Raw genomic sequence first — 6,108 nt, forward strand, 5'->3', positions numbered from 1 at the left:
AATAGTGTTAACAATAAGCATTTACCCTATTGATAGGGGGTGAGATATTTGAATTAGAATGAATCTTAAAACTACTAAGATTATAAGCAATATTCAGGTTATTTTAATTTCAAGAGGTAGTTTATTAAAATATTAGTTTTGGGGACTAAAGATAAGTTTGCACTTTCTCTTGGTGCTTTTAGAATTTTATTCATTAATGGTTTACAAGACCAACGTTTTAATTAAACTATAAAAGCTTATGAAAATATTATTTATTTTGTTTTCTTGTTTTCTAGTTATTTTAGGAATAGCTTGTTTTGTTGTGCAGCGTAAGCATTTACTGATGGTTTCATTAAGACTTGAATTTATTGTGTTGATAAGTTTTTTACTTCTATCTTATTCTTTAGGTAGCCTGTATGTTGAAAATTATTTTTGTTTATTGTTTCTAACTTTTAGCGTTTGTGAAGGTAGCCTAGGACTATCAATTTTGGTGTCTATTGTGCGAACTCATGGAGGTGATTATTTGAATTCTTTAGTTGTGCTACGATGCTAAAATATTTAATATTTATGTTGTTTTTGATACCTTTAGGTTTTAATTTTAAATTATGGTGAGTTGTTCAGTTTTGTCTTATTGGGATTTGTTTTTTATTTATAATAAGAAATAGTATAGGGCTGGTTCCCTGGGAGGTAGGCTATTACTTGTGGAGTGATAGTTTGAGTTATTCATTGATTTTATTAAGTATTTGAATTGTTATCCTTATAATTATGGCTAGAGAAGGTGTGTTGAGAAGTTCATTTTATAGTGCAAGCTTTATTAGTTTAGTTTTACTATTACTTATTTTACTTTACTTGAGATTTTCTTCTTCTAGATTGTTTATATTTTACTTTTTTTAGGGTTCTTTAATTCCTACATTATTTTTAATTTTGGGTTGAGGCTATCAACCCGAACGGGTACAGGCAGGTATATATTTATTATTTTATACCTTGTTTGCTTCACTTCCACTTTTGATTGGTATTTTTTATTTGGAATATATTAAGGGTAGCTTATTGATAATTAATATGAGAAGTGTAATAGATTTAGGAATTACATATTATATATGATATTTTGCTTTAGTTGTTGGTTTTTTAATTAAAATGCCTATATTTCTGGTTCATCTTTGGCTACCTAAAGCACATGTTGAAGCACCTGTGAGTGGCTCAATAATTTTGGCAGGAGTTTTATTGAAGTTAGGAGGATATGGCTTATTACGTATTATGTATTTTATAGAAAATGTAGCTGTAAGTATAAATTTAATTTGATTTGGTATTAGAGATGTGGGTATTTGATCAGTTAGATTAGTATGTTTACGACAGGTTGATGTAAAATCTTTAATTGCTTACTCTTCTGTTGCCCATATAGGCTTAGTGTTGATAGGCTTACTAACGATGGGACTATGAGGATTTAGAGGTGCTCTTACATTGATAATTGCCCACGGTCTATGTTCTTCAGGATTATTTTGCCTTGCAAATATTTCTTATGAGCGCCTAGGAAGTCGAAGACTGTTAATTAATCGAGGAATACTGTCTTTTATGCCGAGTTTAGGGTTGTGATGGTTTTTATTAAGAATTGCTAATATAGCTGCACCACCAACATTAAATTTATTAGGAGAAATTAGTTTGTTAAATAGAATTGTTGGTTGATCTTGATTGAGTATATTAGGGTTAGCTTTACTTTCTTTTTTAGAGCTGCCTATAGACTATATTTATATTCATATACTCAACATGGAATGCCTTATTCTAATTTATATTCTTGTTGAGGAGGAAGTGTGCGAGAATATTTATTATTGATATTACATTGGTTGCCTTTAAATTTATTATTTTTTTTTGCAGGACCGAGATTCTTATGGTTGTAGTTGCTTGAGTAGTTTAGAATAAAATTTTAGTTTGTGGAACTAAAGAAGGTTTAATTGCCCTTAGGCCATGGTTTGACCTTTTTCAATTTGTGTTACTAGATTTGCCTTTTTAAATAGAATAAGTATTCTTTTATTCATAATAGGCTTGAGTTTTTTAATCAATAGATATAGTGTATTTATTGAGTGAGAAGTTATTTCTTTTAATAGAAATAAAATTATTATAACTCTTCTATTTGACTGAATATCATTTATGTTTATAAGATTTGTGCCTTATATTTCTAGAATAGTAATTTATTACAGCGAACAGTATATAGGATCCGAGCGATATCTTAATCGGTTTATTATGCTCGTGTTAATATTTGTTCTTTCAACAGTTTTATTAATTGTTTCTCCTAATTTAATTAGAATCCTACTTGGTTGGGATGGGTTAGGATTAGTATCATATTGTTTAGTTATTTACTATGAAAATGTGCGGTCTTATAATGCAGGTATATTGACTGCCCTTTCTAATCGTATTGGAGACGTAGCAATTTTATTAGCTATTGCTTGAATGTTGAATTATGGAAGTTGAAATTATGTCTTTTATTTGCATAGAGTTTTAAATAAAAATGAGATAGTAATTATTTCCAGTTTGATTATTTTGGCAGCAATTACAAAAAGTGCACAAATTCCTTTTTCTGCGTGACTGCCAGCAGCAATAGCTGCTCCTACACCAGTATCAGCATTAGTTCACTCTTCTACACTTGTAACTGCTGGAGTTTATCTGTTAATTCGTTTTAGAGACGTTTTATTGAGTGTTTATATGGGAGATGTATTGCTTTTATTATCAGGATTGACAATATTCATAGCCGGTATCGGTGCTAATTACGAATATGATTTAAAGAAGATTATTGCCTTATCTACTTTAAGTCAGCTTGGTCTTATAATAATAATTTTGTCTATAGGATTCCCTGTATTAGGTTTTTTTCATTTATTGACACATGCCTTATTTAAGGCATTACTTTTTTTATGTGCGGGAGCAATTATTCATGGTGTGGGTGACACACAAGATATTCGTAGAATAGGAGCACTTGTAAGTCAGACGCCACTCACTTTATCTTGTTTAAATGTAGCTAACTTGGCTTTATGTGGAATACCATTTTTAGCTGGGTTTTATTCTAAGGACTCAATTTGGGAAATTTCTTCTTTGTCTTTAATTAATGTAGTCAGCTTTTTCTTATTATTTTTTTCTACAGGCTTAACTGTGTTATTCAGTACGTTTAAGATTTTATTTAACGGGCAAGGGCTTTGGGGGCACTAATATTCATTCTATTAGCGATAACGATTAGCGATAATGATAACGGTGGATTAGTGGTAGAGCGCTTCGTCTGCTGTGTGGGGTCCTTTCTGATTCGATTCCCTGCAAATTAAGTTGGGTAATGCACAAGAGAGTATCCGTATGTTCTCTCACGGTACTCCCGCTTCTTCCCACTTCTCATTCCACGAATTCTTCATTATCATTTACTTCCTTTAATCATTGGGCTGGGTGGCTCAGTGCTAGACTACTTCCTCTGGTGCGTGGGGCTCTTATTGTTTGCATCCCGGACCACGTAAGTTTGTGGTGGGTAAGATCGTATCCGTGGGTTTTCTCAGAGTACTCCCGCTACTTCCCACTTTTCATTCCACCAATTCTTCTATTGTCATTGACTTGCCTTAATCATTGGAGGCGGTGGCTCAGTAGTACAAGGCTTCCTGTGGTGCGTGGGCTCGTTATTGTTAAGATCACCGGCCAAGTAAATTTGTGGTGGATAATATCGTTTCCCTGGGTTTTTTCCAAGGTTACTCCCACATTATCCCACTTTTCATTCTACTAATTTATCTATTATTTATTGACTTCCTTTAATCATCGGGCACGGTGGCTCAGTGCTAGAGTGCTTCCTCTGGTGCGTGGGGATCTTATTGTTTGGATCCCCGACCACGTAAGTTTGTGTTGGATAAGATAGTATCAGTGGGTTTTCTCAGAGTACTCCCGCTACATCCCACTTTTCATTCCACAAATTGTTCTATTATCATTGACTTGCTTTAATCATTGGACACGGTTGCTCAGTGGTAGAGCGCTTCGCTGGTTCGTGGTGTCCTTATTGTTTCGATCTCCGGCCAAGCAAGTTTGTTGTGGAGATGGTCGTATCCGTGAGTTCTGCCAGAGCTCCCACTTCTTCCCACTCTTCATTCAACCAATTCCTCTTCTATCATTGTCTGGCTTTAATCATTGGGCGCGGTGAATCAGTGGTAGAGCGCTTCCTCTGGTGCGTGGGGTCCTTAATGTTTCGATCCCCAGCCAACTGTGTTGGGTAATGGACAAGTTCGTATCCGTAGTTTCTCTCAGGTTACTCCCGCTTCTTCCCAATTTTCATTCCACGAATTCTTCTATTATCATTTACTTCCTTTAATCATTGGGCGGGTGGATCAGTGATATTGCAATTCCTCTGGTGCGTGCGGTCCTTACTGTTTCGATCCCCGGCGAAGCATGTTTGTGGTGGATAAGATCGTATTCGTGGGTTTTCTCAGAGTACTCAGGCTTCTTCATACTTTTCATTCTACCTATTTCTCTATTATTTATTACCTTGCTTTAATCATGTGGCGCTATGGCTCAGTGTTGGAGTCCTTCCTCTGGTGCGTGGAGCTCTTATTGTTTCGATCCCCGACGAAGTAAGTTTGTGGTGGACAAGATCATTTCCGTGGGTTTTCTCAGACTACACCCGCTTTTTCCCACTTCTCATTACACCAATTCTTGTATTATCGTTGACTTGCTTTAATCATTACGTGCGGTCGTTTCGTGGTAGTGCGCTTCCTCTATTGCGTGCAGTCCTTATTGTATTGATTCCCTGCCAAGTAAATTTCTAGTAGACAAGATCGTGACTGTAGGTTTTCTCAGGATACTCCCGGTTCTTTCCACTTTCCGTACCACTGATTCCTCTATTATCATCGACTTCCTTTAATCATTGGTCGCGCTGGTTCAGTGGTAGAGAGGTCGCTCAGGTGCCTGGGGCCCTTAATGTTTAGAATCCCGACCAAGTAAATTTGTGGTGGACAAGCATGTATCCGTGGGTTTTCTCAGGGTACTCCCGCTTCTTCCTACTTTTCATTCAACCAACTCTTCTATCATCATTTATTTGGTTTAATCATCGGGCACGGTAGCTCAGGGGTAGAGCACTTCCTCGGGTGCGTAGGGTTCTTATTCTTTCGATCCCAGGCCAAGTAAATTTGTGGTGGACAAGATCGTATCCGTGGGTTTTCTGAGAGTACTCCTGCTTCTTCCCACTTTTCATACAAGCAATTCCTCTATTATTAATGACTTGCTTTAATCATTGGGCGCTGTGGATTTGTGGTAGAGCGCTTCCTCTGGTGCGTGGGGTCCGTACTGTTTCGTTCCCCGCCAAGTAAGTTGGGTAATGGAAAAGATCCTATTCGTAGGTTCACTCAGGGTACACGAATTCTTCCATTATCATTTACTTCCTTTAATCATTGGGCGGGGTGGCTCAGTGATATAACGCTTCCCCGGGTGCCTTGGGGTCCTTATCGTTTCGATCTCCGGCAAAGTAAATTTTTGCTGGAGAGAATCGTTTCCGTGGGTTCTCTCAGGTTACTCCCGCTTTTTCCTACTTTTCATTCCACCAATTCATCTATTACCATTGACTCTTTAATCATTAGTCGCCCCGGCTCAGTGGTAGAGTCTTATGCCTGGTGTATGGGTTCCTTATTCTTTTGATCCCCGGCCAAGTAAGTTTGCGGGGTACGAGATCGTACCCGTGGGTTTTCTGAGTGTACACCCGCTTCTTCCCAATTTTCATTCCACCAGTTCTTCTATTGTCATTGACTTGCTTTAATCATTAGGCGTGGTGGGTCAGTGGTAGAGCGCTCCCTCTCACGCGTGGGGTCCTTATTGTTTCAACCACCAGACACGTAAGTTTGTGATGGACATCATTGTATCCGTGGGGATTCTCAGGGTAGTGCCGCTTCTTCCCACTTTCCATTCCACCAACTCTTCTATTATCATTGACTTGCTTTAAACATTGCTCACGGTAACTCAGTGGTAGAACGCTTCCTCTGGTGCGTGGGGTCCTTATTGTTTCAATCACCGGCCAAGTAAATTTGTGGTCGACAAGACCGTGTCCGTGGGTATCCTCACGGTACTCCCATTTCTTCCCAATTTCATTACACCGATTCTTCTATTTTCATTGATTTGCTTTAATAATTG

At 37.5% G+C, this 6,108-nt stretch overlaps 1 pseudogene; it reads left to right on the top strand.

Moving 5' to 3' along the window:
• Positions 1-525: 525 nt before the first annotated feature.
• LOC145687459 (NADH-ubiquinone oxidoreductase chain 4 pseudogene) lies at positions 526-1,871 on the top strand (annotated as a pseudogene).
• Positions 1,872-6,108: the final 4,237 nt, after the last annotated feature.

This window comes from Thermobia domestica, chromosome 6, assembly GCF_964235325.1.
Source record: "Thermobia domestica chromosome 6, izTheDome1.hap1.1, whole genome shotgun sequence".
In the NCBI taxonomy this organism is placed as follows: domain Eukaryota; kingdom Metazoa; phylum Arthropoda; class Insecta; order Zygentoma; family Lepismatidae; genus Thermobia; species Thermobia domestica.